The sequence below is a fragment of the Arvicanthis niloticus genome, chromosome 25 (genome assembly GCF_011762505.2).
Source record: "Arvicanthis niloticus isolate mArvNil1 chromosome 25, mArvNil1.pat.X, whole genome shotgun sequence".
NCBI lineage: Eukaryota > Metazoa > Chordata > Mammalia > Rodentia > Muridae > Arvicanthis > Arvicanthis niloticus.
The window spans coordinates 33574315-33589850 of record NC_133433.1 but is presented as its reverse complement, the minus strand read 5'-3'; the positions used below and the strand labels follow the sequence as shown (position 1 = coordinate 33589850).

Here is a 15536-nt window from a genome sequence, read left to right as displayed (position 1 = left end):
ATGAAAAGGTAGTCCTTAAAAGACATACCAATGAAATTAGCAAATTATTATGACATACTATAAAACCTATACTCCAGTAAATTGGAAAATCTAAATACAATGTATGAATTTCTATACACATACTTAGAAGCTAACAAAATTAAACAGAGCAAATAAATAACCTAAACAGACATATATAGTCAATAATCAGATTGAGGTAGTAACTAAAAATATCTCACAACTAAAACAAAATGCCAAGAACCAGATCAATTCACTGAAGGATTAAACCAGAATTTCAAAGAAAAAGTAACAACAAAACTTATTAAGTGATTCTACAAAATGAAAGAAATGCCCAGTTTTTATGAAGCCAGTGTTTATTACCCTGATTCTAAAACCAGATAAAGACACAATATAAAAGGAAAATTACAGACTGATCTCCTAAGTAAAAATAGATGCAAAAATATCTCTATAAAATATTTCCAAATCAAATTCGAGATTACACTAAAACCACCATTCACTACAATCTAGTTAGTTCTGTTCCAGGAATGCAATAATAGGTCTACATATATAAATCTATAAATAAATCATCCCATAAACTGCCTAAAAATGAAACCGTATAATCATTTTAGTAGGTACAAAAAAAAGAGACCTTTCATAACATTCAATACTCTTTCATGATACTAGTTATGGAGAATGTAGGGATGGATGGAACCTACCTTAACATAATAAAGTTTATACATATCAAGTATATAGTCAATATCATGCTAAATGGAGACAAACTAAACATTTTTACTGAGACCAGGAATAAGACAAAAGTGTCAGCTGTCCCCAGTCCTGTCCAATATAGTGCTTGATGTCTTACCTACAGCAAGAGAAGGACATAAAGAAATACAAATAGAACAAGAAGCCATAGTACCTCTATTTGAAGATTCTATTATACATTCTGTCACATCTTCTATGCTATACATAATAAATTATAAATACTCTTAGAGCCAATAAACGCTTTCAACATTGTGGCAGAATATAAACCCCAAAACATCGGCATCTTATGTATGAGTGACAAGTTGAAAAATAAATCAGGAAGCAATGTCATTCTTAATAGATACAAAAAATAAGGTATCTCAGAATAAACCTAACACAAAAGATAAACAATATCTATTTTAAGATACTGAAGACATTGAAGAAGATACTAGATGGAAAACTTCTCATGCTCAACTGCATTCATAGTCATTTTATTCATAATAACCAGAAATTGGAAAAAAAAAAAAACCTAGATGTTCCACCACTGAAGAACGGATAAAGAAAATGCGGTTCATTTGTGGAATGAAGTATTACTCAGCTGTATGACATCATGAAATTTGCATAAAAGTAACAACATGAAATGTGAAGGCAAATGAATGAAACTAGGAAAGAAAATCATCCTGAGTGAGATCATTCAGATGCAGAAAAACAAACAGTATATACTCACTTACAAGTGGACATTAGCTGCTAAGTAAAGGATAATTATGCTATAATCCACAGACCAAGAAAAGCTAAGAGTAACAAGGAGAGCTCAAGGAAGGATGCATGGATCTCCCTGGGAAAGGGAAATAGGGTAGATTTTTGCAGAAACCTAGCTCTATGGAAACTTCCTGGTAACTATGAGGTTGGCTCTAGTGAAGGCTCCTAGTAATGTGGAATATGGAACCTGAACTGTCCATCTTCTGTAACCAGGCAAGACTTCCAGTGGTGGGACTGGGACACCAACCCAGCCACAAAACCTTTGATCTACAATTTGTCTTGTCTGCAAGGTGTACTAGGGTAATGGTGGTACAGAACTTATGGGAGTGGCCAACCAATGACTGGTTCAGCTTGAAGCCCATATCAGGAGAGGGAACCCATGACCTACTTTGCATGGATGACCAGGAAGCAGAGGCTGGATAGACCAGAGATCTAGGATAAAACTAAACACAATTGGACAAAAAAGAAAGTCAATGAAAATATTTTGCTATACTCATAGATGGGTGCCTAGCCCAATTTTCATCAGAGAGGCTTTACTCAGCAATTTATGGAGCAGATGCAGAGAGTCACAGCTAAGCACTAGACAGAACTTGGGAAGCCCATTGAAGAGGGGGAGGAGGGACTGTAGGAGTCAGAGAGGTAGCAGACACCATGGCTATATGCTCCTCAGAATCAACTAATCGGTGATCATAAGTGCTCACAGAGACAGAAGCAACAATCAAGGACCCTACATGGGTCTGCCTTAGGTCCCCTGCATATATGTTAGGTTCCCCTGCATATATGTTGTTGGACTGCTAACAGTGGTAGTAGGGGTGTCTCTGACTCTTTTGCCAGTTCTTGGAATCCATTTGCTCCTACTGGGTTTCTTCATCCAGCTCTGATATGAAGGTTGTGCCTAATAGTATTGTAACTTGCTATGTTGTATTTGGTTGATATCCCTGGGAGGACTGCTGGTTCCTGAAGGGAAACAGAAGAGAAGCGGATCTTCGGGAGAGGGGAGGTGGGAGGTTGGACTGAGAGGCGTGGAAGGAGGAAATGTATTGAATTAGAGAAGTTAAAAAGAATACAAGTGACAGCAGATGATGCTGTGGATGTTGTCAGTGTGGAACCCTTATACACTGTGGTAATGGAAACTATGCTGGTCACTTTGGAAAATAGTGTGGTGGTTTCTGAAAAACCTAGATATAGACCTACCACATGGCCCAGCTGTATCACTCCTAGGCATGTACCCAAGGAATTCTATAGCCTACTGCAGAGATACATGCACATACATGCTCATGGCTGCTTTATTCATATAGAAAAAGGTTTCAGCCTAGATGTCCATCCAATGATGAATTAAAATGTAAATTACATTTAGCTATAAAAAATAAAATTTACAAGTAATAAATAATACTAAATACACACACACACACACTGAGTGAGGTAACCTAGGCCCAGATGCTGTATGTCCTTTATCTCTCTCTTCTACCTCCAAATCTTTAGTTGTGTTTTTAACTTAGAGTACCTATGGAAGCTATGCTCCCATTTGAGCAGGGGAAGGGTGCCTAAAGGAGTGGTAGACTCTTAAAACATGGGTAAAAATCAAAGTAAAGAGGGGAAATTGTGGGAGTGGAAATACTTGAGGGGCGAGCACTTGGGGTATGGAGAGATGAAATGTGGGGAAAGAATGGACCATGTGAAGGATATATGAAAAACCCATATGTAACCAAATTGTAAAATGTTATTTAAAAACAAGCAATCAGGGAAAGTTGTTGGTTAAGGAAGTTTTTAAAAATCCACAAAACAGCACAGGGTTTTGTCATCCCTTCCTTTTGATTGCCCACCAGTACCAGATTATACGACACTATTACCAAAGATACCACACACTTTGATTGCAAAATACAAAGAATTCAAGCTGGAACTGGCCTGAAAATGTCCCCCTCCCTGCTAGCAAACATTGTTCTGGAAAGAACTATGCAGGCTACTCAAGGAGTAAGGCATTGACAATCTTACACAGCTGGGAAACATGCAAATCCCAGTGTAGCCTGCCAGGAAAAAAATTATCTACCAGGGAAGGAAACCATGGCATGGCTATTAAGGGGTAACCCTATTACTCTCTGACTAGATGTGAGGCTTGCTACACCGGACAGAATCCATGCATGGTACTGTAACCCAGCAAACCTTATAGCTCCGGAAGTCATAGATCCTGAAGGAAAACTTAGCACTCTTTGCTTAAAGGGACATAGTGTCATGCTGTCTTCTAAGTATTTTTGTATCCATAGATAAATGTGACTCTCAGTATTAACTGAAAGAAGCCTCTCCTTGTAGTCAATAAAGGCAAATGCAGAGACTCGTGGCAGGAGAGCATGTGACTGTTGGACATTCAGCACCAAATGTGTACCTCTCTGTGGCTCTGGCAATGTAAGAGCGGAAGATAGGAGTGCAGTGTCGCACTCTGTAACTGCAGTTGAGCCTGCACATGATTGGCTGTGTCAGCTGTCTGTTATGGATCAGGAAGTGACTCACATGTGACTGCCCTATACCTGCCTTGGCACTGTGAGCTACAGAAAGGCTCTTGGTGATAGACAGTAAACTGTCTTCTGTTGCTTACTGTCTTCTTGTTGTCCACCAAGCTCCAATGGATAATTCCAGACCCAGGGGAACACAGATGGCTTTAGTGAGACTCGCTGGGTCACAGAGCAAGAGACATGGATGTGGGAAAGAGATCTGTACGAATGAGGGAAGGCAAGTGGGAGGTGAGTAATTCCAGTGCATTTTATATAAGTGCAAAAGTGTAATACAGCAAGCTTAATTAGTAAAAAGTAAAGAAAATTAATATTTAAATGTTAAAAGTTTCATGCAATTTATTCCCCTTAAATCTGAGCTCTTTACCAGTCTTCTTTTAAAAACAAAATCTGACGTTTAATCAATATTATTAGTAGTAAATTTTACACTCATCTTTATGTACGCTATCAAGTAAAAGAATTATAAAATTTGGGTCTAAACTTTTTTGCATACTGACAGTTATTCAAAGTTCCCCCCTTTTAATGCTGGTTTTAATGGGTACCAGACTCACTTCTTGGTCAGTCCTTACCAAAAAGTTTGGCAGAAGAACCTCTGTTTCCTCCCTTATTAATAGTAATGTGGATTCAATGTGAAAACATCTGGTTAGATTTCACAGAGGGCTTTCCTTTTCATCCCTTTCCCCTCTTAGCCAAAGAGGGAATTAACCCTCTGAGAAAACTAAAAAATAAAATGTAAAAACATAAAAAAAAAATTACCCCCATGATTTTTACCCTTAGATTTTCAACTAGATTCCAGTCATTACAACTTCTTTACTGTATTCCCTTGCAAAAGAGCTGGCAGGTTTCTGAGAGTGCACATGCCGGGGTGGGAGTCCATACCCTGCTCTGCTCCAAGGCTGGGTCATACTCTCTGCAGTCTCTCCTCCATCTCCTCTCCCATTGCCTCCTTAGCTTTATTTCAGTTGCCATAGGACAGATTTAGTTGTTGAAATATAGTTTCCTAGGAACGTTCTCTCCACCTTCCAATTCTGTCTCTTCTATTAGATTACTATTTCCAAGTATACACCAACAATGCCCACGTTTCTGACTCTCCTACTTCAAGTACCCAGTTGTCTCTAACAGATGTTGAGGGGCTCAGTCAATTAATCATTCCATTTACCTTTTTTTTAACATTCCTATACTATTTTAGGTTCTGGGCATGTATAATTTATCTCATGAAACTTAGGTTTCAGAAGAAAGAGGCGGAAATCAAACACACATATGAGAACTAGCCCAATATTTGAATTTTTTCCCTCTTTTAGAGAACTGTATCTTCATGCCTCAGATTTAAGTTGGAAAGCCATATTACTACTTTCTCATTTAGGAAAAACATTCTGAATAAATATTATCTATGTCTTCATTAAAAGAATACCCATAAGTATCAATGTCAACTATGATGTCACCATGATATCTTTTTTTCTCCAATTCATGAATGATTTAAATAGTGTTATGTGTGAGGAAAGGCAGGCTCAAGATCACTTTAAGTCCTTTGCTCTATCTGTGAAATATCACAGTAACTACATTTGGCTTCACCTACATGTTTCAACCCATGAGTATCATTTAGAGAACATAGTCTAATTGGTGAGGCTTTCTGTTACTTCTGGTGAATCCCACAGAACCGAGAAATGGCTCAAGAATGATGTTATGGTGAGGCAGGCTGGACAACGAACAAAACGGTTAGCATCCTGGCTCTAGATTTGTCAGCCAGCCATACTCACAGTCACTGGTGGTACCATTCATTTTGCCCGCTCATATTCCAGTTGGCCATGTGTTCCCATTTAAAAGGGGCGTGTTAGCGCTTTAGAGTCTAGCTGCCTGTCTGCTCTTCAATTTTAATAGCTTATGTATTTCACCCACTGTATCACTTTTGGAAGAAATTGAAAGAGACTATAGGCATATGGTAATCACTACCACTGGTTTTAGCAGACTGATTAAATCTAAGGGACTCCAGCTCATAATTTTATGTGATCCATGGTTTTGATGCTACTTTAAGAAAACACATCTTCCTGGCTCCAATAAATTTTGATGTCCCAGACTACTAATCTGATTCAGTATCCCTTCCCTTATTTTTAAGACACTATCTTTCATTGTTGACCAAGCTGGCCTTGAATTCTCTTTGTAGCATGGATAGCCTCAAACTTGTGCTCCTCCTGTCTCAGTGCTGAGATTATGGGTGTGTACTATCACACCTGACTCCAAGACAAACCTAAATAAACATATTCTAGCTGTATTGACAATTTTATGTAGGATTAATGTTTTTGTACACTGTGTAAAGTTTACCTTTGTGTTATTTGTATTTTGATTTCTATGCCCTCTTATCTTATTTCAATCAGGATATAGCATTGTAATGCTTATACTAAAAGTCTTGGGTCTCAAGTTTGTGTAAACAATGCTTACCATTTATTTTTTGCCTTGTCAATAAATGCTGATCACCCAGTGGCTGGGCAGAATAGAGAATAGGACAGGTTGGTGGAAGGAAGAAGAAAGAGAGAGTCAGATCAGTAGCAGGATGGAGGGATTGGAGACATGAAAAATGGGTCCAAATAGCCAGATCAATAATAATATGCAAGTATCATGGGGGTGGAGCTGGGAGGGAGCCAGGTTAGCATAGAAAGTAAAGGTAGACCATTTAATTGCTTAGCTATTGAGGTGCAGTTTTAAATAAATATTGATTTATCTGTGTTATTACTGGGGACGTACATAAAATAAAGAAATACAGCCACTAGATTAATTCACTGTTTACATTTATATTAAGAATAAATTGTTTACAATTTTACTTTAAAATTATATTGTTCTTGTCTGTAAATATCTGCATAGAGAACCTGGGGCAGAACTTTACTTGTCCTGAATAAAGTTAAGGATATTAATTGTAAAGGTTTGAAAAAGAACACACACACACACCCACAGGCTCATAGATTTGAATGAGTAGGCAACAAGGAGTGCTCTATCTGAAAGGATTAGGAGATGTGGTCTTGTGAAAGAAAGTGCATCACTAAAGGTAGGCCTTGAGTTTACAAAAGCCTATGCCAGGTCCAATCTTGCTCTCTCTTTTTCTGCAGATCAGGGTTTACCTCTCAACTACTTCTCCAGCACCGTGTCCACATTTATCTGGGCCATTATCTGGACCAAATCTCTGAAACTGTAAGCAAATCCCCAATTAAATTCTTTTCTTTATAAGAGTTCCTATAGTCACGGTGTTTCTTCACAGCAATAGAAAAGTGACTGACACATTAATCCTGTTTAAATTAGATTTCTTTTTGGGTGTGTTGTTGTTTTGTTGTTTAAGTGAAAGTGGAAACCTTCACTCCAACTCCCTGACCTCTTTTTCACTGGTCCAACTAACTCAGCTCCAGAATCCAATCCATTAGAGACAAACACTGTCTTTAGCATCATTCTTTGAGTGAGGCTCTTTGAGACTCTCTACCAAGAGTGTTGTTTTAAACCATACACTGTGTCTTTCTAGGTCTGACAGAATTATCTACTCTACTTCTCTTTTCTCCCCAGCCACCATCATGAGTCAAGGTGGGTGACAACCAAGAGCTCTGTAATACATGACTCTCTAAAGCATACATGGAACTCATAGAAGTTGAAATTCCATTGCTTTTGTTTTTTCCCCTATGCACTTCTCTTCATTTCCCCCCATTGCTCCTAACAGGCATTGCTTGCAAAAGCTACCAGTGAAATCTAACCAGCCATGTTAATGACTACCAGTGTGAATGACTTGACAAATAATGAAGAGTTTCCTGCATAAATGCTCAGTATTGAAATGGAAATTGATTTTTAAAAGCCAGAATTAGAAGCAATTGAGTTAAAAATTGCCCCCAGCTTGTTCATGCCAGCATCTTTAGAACCCATCCCAATACATGAGAGTCCATACAAGTCCTGTGAGCGAAGAAGACAAGCCCTACCCTAGATCTTTGTCTTTGAAACATACAGCAGTGGTTAAAATCATCAGGAATGTCCTCTCAGCTACATGGGGCAAGGTACATGCAAGCAAGGCAAAGCAGACGCCCACCCAGCCTCATGGCATTTTAGATTCTCCTTAGTACATTTATGATATGGATTCGATGTAATTTCCCCATAAAATGAATATATAGGAAGGGTTTTTCCAAGAACACACAGTAAGACAGAAGACAGAGAGTCTAAGAATTGTGCCAGATGACAGAGGCCAGCCATTCACTGGCTTGCTCAGTAATGTGGTTTAAATTAATTTGTTCAGTTTCTAATTCTTTTATAAAAACACTGCTTCCGGTTTATTTTTAGAATTATCTCCCCAGAAGTCTTGGAAGCATCTCTTATCCATCTTATGTTATACCACAAGAAAAGTCAGCACTTAATTAGAATATTATAGCTTCCATTTAACATAAGAGGAGTGAAAATTAATCAAGTTGAGATTACTGTTGAATCAGACCAAATGCCTACACCATGAAGACAAAACACACTTATGTAATTTCTGAGATCAGGAACTGGGGCATGCTACATCTCTCTCTGTCCATCAGAAGACAGTTGTCAATAATGAGTATCTTTAGAGATCAGGGTGAATTTAAGACTTACACCTACCGACAAATTGCTAACTGACTCTACAGTAGCCTAAGTCTAGCTGTAGTCCCCTGCAAACCATGATCTATGACGAAGCAAGATGCTGTGATGGTTAACATTGACCTGACAAGATCTAGAATCATCTAAGAGACCTGCCTTCAGGCACATCTGTGGGACACACATGCACACACACATACACATACTAAATAGAATTTAATAAAAAAAAAATTTAATGTTACTTGTGTAGAGTAATGATACATTCTCTCTCAGCACTTGGAAGGAAGATAGAAGAAGGCATGGCAAAGTTGAGATCAGCCTGGGCTACATGAGGAGATACTGTCTCAAACAACATCAATAATAAAAAAGGAATTCAATTGAAAATGTTTAGGAGGAGAGCTTTGTTTTGAAGTCTAGTTATTTCAGTCCATGCCTCATTTGCCCCATTGCTGTGGCTGAAATAAGAAGGGGTATTGTAGAGGAGTGGGAGGTGGGACAGACATATTCACCCAAATGCATGCAGAAGCCCAGATAGAGGACTAAGTCAGAGATAAACTACCCTCAAAAGTGTGATTCTAGACACCTCCATCCTCTAATCAATCCCTGTATTCTCATAAGGCCATTGACTTTCGGATCCATGAACACACTCAGAGGCAAAGCTTTTATGGCTCACTCATCTCTCATTGCAGATCATCTACCCAGAGGTGAACCCTTTCACATGATGAGAACACTTTACGCCAAGACCAGAACTAAGTGTGTGCAGAAGTTGTTCATAAGAAATTAAAAAGACATAATAATCAAGCACAGTCAGGGGCCACATAGAAGTCAAGGCAACTGCAACCTCATATTTAGAAAATCATCTTTATGAACAAACAAATAGCAATCGTGTGTCCATTTATTTACATTCCAATTGCAGAAAGATATAGTTTTAGAGTCAACATCTTTGAAAATTTGTAACCACATGATTAATACTTCAGAAGCCAGTTAAACATTTTTGTTGTTTATCATTCTTCTTTGTGAGGCTGTTTCTCATATACAAAGCAAAGAAAAGAGCAATCTACCTGAATTCATTCCAAGTAACAAGCCAGATGTGCTTGTTGAAAATTAAGCTCGTCGGACAATTGTGATGACTTGTGATATCTTTCAGTTCCATGGCATTCTAAGACTGCTGGGATTTAACACTAATTATGCGCTAACAAACGTTTAGTCACATTTTGTATTCATTATTTGGAATGTTTTTCTCCCAGGGTTGCCATAATATGGTAGCTAAATATAATAAGCGTCTGTTTACAGGGTTGAGAATAAATAATGTTGAACATCTGTTTAACAGATGCATAATTCTTTTTAAGTGCCGAAAGATTATTTTCTCTTGGTAGCTCCAGAACAAAGAAGCTATAAGATCCGAGTTTCCTTCACCAGAATAGACATGACGGGGATACTTAACATCATGTAATAAGAAGGTAGTTAGAAGAAAACTGCCTTTTCTGATATATCTGTAAGATTAACTCATGGCAATTTCATGAGCTTTCTTATGCGTCCCAAAGAAAGAGTTCAGATGACCACTTGGTGAGAATAGTACAATACTTCTGATTAGTGTATTATGGAGGCAAGAACCCCACGTTATTTTTCACCTTATTTTTTGATAATGCAAGACCATTTGACCTTAGTTGCATTCTGAACCGTTTCTGTGGCCTTCCCTACATATTTAATGAAACACCAGTCCTTCCTCTGTGTTAGTGTCACAGCACATTTCCCGTGGACAATAGTTTCATGAAGTACAATGAGGAAACAAATATTACCTTAGGAATGTGTGCTAGAAATATTAGATAAATATTCCTAGGTTGTGATTTTAAATTTAATTTTAATTTAATCTCCCAGTTTGTCCTTAAAGGCTAACTTTAAATCATATTCTATCGATTTCAGGAAATCTCAGTGGGCAGAGGTGCTGGAAGCTGCATAGAGCAGGTGGAGTTTGATCCAGAGGACTCGTGCTACAAACAGAGGACAGTGCCACTGGTATCTCTGGCTACCACTCCTACATACACATGTAAATATTGTGTACCCACACACAACAAATAAATGTAAGATAATTTAAAATAACAAATTTAAACTTAAGTAAATTTAACACATGTATACACACACAAATAGACTAAATAAATGTAAGAAAAATTTAAAAGAAATACATTTAAATTATAGTCTAACCTAAAACAAAATTGTAAAAATATGCCTAAATATTGCTACAAATCACTGTGACCACACTAAAATTGTTTAATCGTTCACCTACGATTGAGCAAATTCTCATAAATTCTCCCTTTATATCTCAGCAGAGCCTCCTTAAAAATTGGCTCTAGTACAGGAATTGGGACACAAAAGATTAATGGGCGGGGCTCTTCAGAAACATCTGGGCGGAAGTGAGGAGGCGGAGCGGGAGCAGGGAAAAGTGGAGTGAGAATATGGTTACAGCAGAAGACTAAGGTGCAGACAAATGGTCTTGCAGAGCATGCGCTTAAGAAGAGCTGGAGAACTTCCCTGTCACTGGGTGTATGCAGGCCCTTGGTGAGACTGAGGATAGGAACTCTGACAAGGCAGCTCTATAGAGATACAAGCAATTTCCTCCCATACAGCCGCAGCCATTAAAGCCATCACAGCCTTTAGCAGCTGATATTCCCAAATCCTGGAGAAAGAATACAGTGACCCTGAATTGGAGCCAGGCATGTGTTAACCAATATACAGCTTGGGTTGAAATAGTTCAGTTCTATGCACTGAACTATTCAAGTACAACTTGGGAATAACATACTAAGTTTTTCGTCAGGAAAATTCATTTTTCTACCTATGAAATAACTTTTTGGGTTTTGCATCTAGGATTTGTATGTCTCAAACACAGCTGTCCACTAAAGCTAGGACACACAGTAACAGACAAATGCTCACCTACTCTCAGAAATCTTCTCTGGGCTCCACTTATCCTCCTATTCTCCCCAGGAGTGTGGCTTCCCAGCTAGAAACAAAAGTTCCCAGCCTTCTTATGAACATGGATAATCATATGAACAAGTTCTAGTAATTGGAATATGGACAGGATGCCTTGGGACAGCTTCCTGCTCTTTAAAAATAATAGGTCTCTCCATTTTCCTCCTGCTTCAGAATAAAGACTCCCTACCATAGGATGAGCCTAGAAGTCTCACAACTTCACTATGTAATTATCTATAGCAAGAAGGCTCTCTTGCCTTTCCTCCATGTAGGATATCTAGTGCTTCTCTGTTCCCAGGACATTCCCATAGCCATGTCTGTCTGCTTCCACACCACTTTCTTAGGATTTATTTTCTCATCTTCCCATAAATCTCATAAGCTTTCCAATATCTGTTCCCCAAAATGTATCTTTTCTGACAGCTTAGTGATTGATCTGGTATTCCGCCAACGTATTGACATATAACTGTGGTCAGATGTGTCATGTGAGCAATTTTACTGTTGGTATTGTTGTTTGTGGTTCTGAGATGGTAAGGAGAGTTCCAATATGCTGAGGAAATCTGTATACAGATATATATCTTCAGACCTTGGGATCCATTTTCTTCAAAAATACATGACTGTCTGGAGACAATGTGAGGATAACAAGAGTGTATTGAACATATGAGTACACAAAAACCTTCTTTTAGCCAAAAAAAAAATATATATATATTGTCTTTGGGCGTTCCCTTGTTTACTCTCAGTACCACTGGTAGAGGTACCAGTGGCTTTGAAAGACACTGAATTTGAAAGTCAAAACCGGAGGACTTCTCCTAGTTGGAGACATGGAAGAAAATCCCTCTGCTTTCCCATGGACACTCAGCAGCTCTCTCTGCCATTTCTGGGTGACTGCCAGGAGACAGCTAAACTCTAACCATACCTAACACAGTACTTAGAGAGCAAACGTTTGGGAAAACCCCACCAGAGCTGTTATTTGACATTTTCATAACCTATGAGGAGTCTTCTTACATACCGTCGAAGCTAAAAGTACTAAATCTGCTCTCTTACAGCTAAACATAATTTGGTCATAAAATGTCCTGCTCTCTAAAATAAGCATGATGGCCATTTAAAGATACCCGTCGTCTTTCAGAACCCCAGAGCTATAAAGCTGTGGTAATATACCGTGGCTAGTGCTAGACACAGCCCTTTTTAAAAGCTGCAATGAATGACATGGGGTCGGAGAAGAGTAGTAATGGCTGCCCTTGTGAGTTCAAGCTAAGTAACCTGATGAAATTGTTCAGTTGATCATTTCTTTCCCCTTCCCCTTTTTAAAGTCATCAGTAGTCTCTTATATTCCAGAAGAACTCTTCAGAATGCACATGTTTGTGGTAGCATAAACATTGTTCATGGTTTCTGTTTTGGTTTTCAGAATCATCCTGTAGACACATAAGAGAGCTGCCTGATGCTATGGTACTCGCTATTGTGTGTAGACAGCATGAATGGCAGTCGGAAGTGGGAAGGAGCGAAGCAGTCAGTCCTATTTACGAGGAATACTTAAGAGAGCTGCTAAAGCACAGACATTTTGGTTTATCAGAGGTACAAAATCATCAAAGAAGAAACAAAAATAAAGGTGGAAAAGAGAGTACCATCCGGCCAATATGTGAACTTCTCCCTCTGTGGGAGCAGTAGGTCAGTAAGCCCAACTGTCTAAAGTGAGGAAACCTAAGTAGGCTTGCACTTTACATTCCATATGACTTGGTGACAGATACGGGGATCAGATATGATCATTTCCTAGTTGTCTCTAGCTCACATAAGACAGCATAGCCGTAACTGTGCTATGTACTTTGCTCTTCCAACCTACACTGAAACAGTGCAGGCTGCTCTCTGTTATTACGTACTTCCAAAGGTTGTACTTAATGCACAATTTTTCTTTCCCCTTCCCCTCCCCCCCGAAAAAGTTTCTCTGCCTGCTATGCCTCCAGCACGAACACTTCGGTAAAAAATGGATCACAGTTGGGACAGGTAGTCTGAGAGTCGGCCCTCAGGGGGTACTGCACTCTGGTGGGCTTTGTTTGGTTTTTTACTCCTGCCTATCTCTTTGCCACTGCCTACCAATTCCTATGATGGCAACTTCAGACCAACGGCAGTGCAAATGGTCCTTTCACCACCCTCTTCATTTGCAAATGCTAGAGTATCTGTGGCCTCATCTGTGCCTGACTCTCCTCTCCGGCTTCTAGGTATCTTCCATTGACCTTTTTTTAAGGCCATCACTGCTCCAGAGAAACTTTCTTTCTACAAATCTCTTCGACATAGACATATATAAATATTGCCCATTTCCCAGTCTATAAATACAGTACATAGTCCTTAACCGTGTCATATACTTTGGCATCTTCAGCCTTGTAATGGCACAAGGGAAGTCCTTGCACTGGAGTTTTGGTAACACCAGTTTTTGACACTCATTAAATGTTCGCAGTTGCCAGAATGCTGATCCAGGAAACTAAGACAGCAAGCAGATCTTGAAGTCAAATTTTTTTTCCCAAATGAAACATTATTTACCATGTAATGAACACATTCTTCTACTAATAAGGCCATATTATACTTGTTAAAGATTATTATGTTTCAACAAGTACAGAACCATTGTAAAATATAATTAAGAAAGATAAGATTGAGGGTCTATGATAAACTGAGATCAGGACAGAAAAATGTAAGCTGATAGATCTGGCAAGGGAGGCTATGAATATACATACGGCATGACGAAGGAACTTGGCAAGCTATACTTAGCACAGCCTTTATGTGGAATCATTTGACTGAACGTGCTGACTGGTTCTCATGTCAGTCCTAAATAAAATATGTTGAAATCAAAACACAGTACATAGCTCTGGACACCACATTCAAAGTACTCCTTTTTCTAATAATATGCTGTCTCTGAAGTTGTAATTGAAGTGAGCCAACAGTTATCCAAACGATTTCTGCCTTGGTTTAAAGTTAGCCATGCTGGAAGCTAGGACTTATTTGACTGTCTCCATTGATGCTTCATATTTCAAAGCTTGTGAATTAGTTACTTCACCAATGCTTTACAACAACCACCCTATCTACTATCAATGTCACCTTTGGGGCTGTTGAGATTGCTCAGTTAGTTAAAGCCATCTGCCACCAGGCCTGCTGATCTTAGTTTGACCTCTTGAATCTGGAGAGTACTAGAAGAAAGGTGACTCTCTCAAGTTATCCTGTGACCTTCACAATACACAGTGGCATGTCCATCTTCCCCAGTAAATAAATAAAATAAAAGGAAATATCACCTTAGTTATGATCTTTGGGATATCTGTCAGCACGCTTCCTTAACTTAGAATAAAACTCATGACCATTACTCACTGTGGCTCTACGGGCTTTGGAAATCAGACAGCACCACCTTAAGTCCAAAGAATATCAAAGATGACAGGTAAGTAAGTCACTGAAGGAAAACTTCAATGTCAGAAAAGAAGAGCAAATACAGTATTTATTTACTTACAAGCAAACAGAGTGATAAATCTGCCTGAGAGAAGAATGAAAATTAAAGAGAGCCTGGCACTTGAGAGGAGTCCTTGGTCGAGCCTAGTGGGAGACAGTGGGACTTAAATAATTCTATCTAAGCAGTCACTGGGAGCTCACACGTCAACCCTATCTGCCACTCAGACCTAGGATCTTAATGTTTTCTTGAGAGAGCATAGAAATATTATTGCACTTGGGGTGGGGGTGTGTGTAAAGTTTGGAATCATTTTCCTACCACAGGTTCTGAAATCTTAACTTGCTAATCTGATCTCCCGAACTTTCCTCTGACACACAAAAATAACATTGCGGGGAGGGGGGGCGGGAATTAATTTCCTAGTAAAACCACCCAAAGTTTATTGTCTTTTGCTTTTATTATAAAATCTAACTGACCTATGTAAAAGATAAAGCTGTGACTTGGTTAGCGGCCCCTTTCCCTCTTGATAATTACACTGTAATATATCTATTTACTCCTTTGAGAACTAAATCAATGTTTTCCTTGTACCAGGCACAGTT

At 38.8% G+C, this 15536-nt stretch overlaps 1 long non-coding RNA gene across 1 annotated transcript; it reads left to right on the top strand.

Annotated features, from left to right (window-relative positions):
* The first annotated feature begins 4040 nt into the window (after positions 1-4040).
* On the top strand, positions 4041-10618 carry LOC143438410 (uncharacterized). The gene is made up of 3 exons (XR_013107266.1): positions 4041-4214; positions 7082-7163; positions 10482-10618. It is a non-coding gene; the product is annotated as an uncharacterized LOC143438410 (long non-coding RNA).
* The last annotated feature ends 4918 nt before the right edge of the window (positions 10619-15536 follow it).